Source organism: Puntigrus tetrazona, chromosome 4, assembly GCF_018831695.1.
Source record: "Puntigrus tetrazona isolate hp1 chromosome 4, ASM1883169v1, whole genome shotgun sequence".
NCBI classification, from domain to species: Eukaryota; Metazoa; Chordata; class Actinopteri; order Cypriniformes; family Cyprinidae; genus Puntigrus; species Puntigrus tetrazona.
In genome coordinates, this window is record NC_056702.1 from 28189372 (window position 1) to 28189611 (window position 240).

Below are 240 nucleotides of genomic sequence, written 5' to 3' on the forward strand. Positions count from 1 at the left end.
CAGAAGAGCCTTCCAGCGCAATAGTGTCTTGACGTACAGTCCTGACAATTAGGGACTCAGCTTTGGTCTTAAGGCCTAGATAATCAGACGCTTGAGATAAAAGCATGGTGCATTCTGATCCATCATCAAGGATGGCATACGTTTGCAGGGATCGGCCTTTATGATGGATAAGAACTTCAACTTTTAGGAGCACCTTGCCGGAACCTCAAAGTCGACTAAGATAGAACGTACCATTATCCT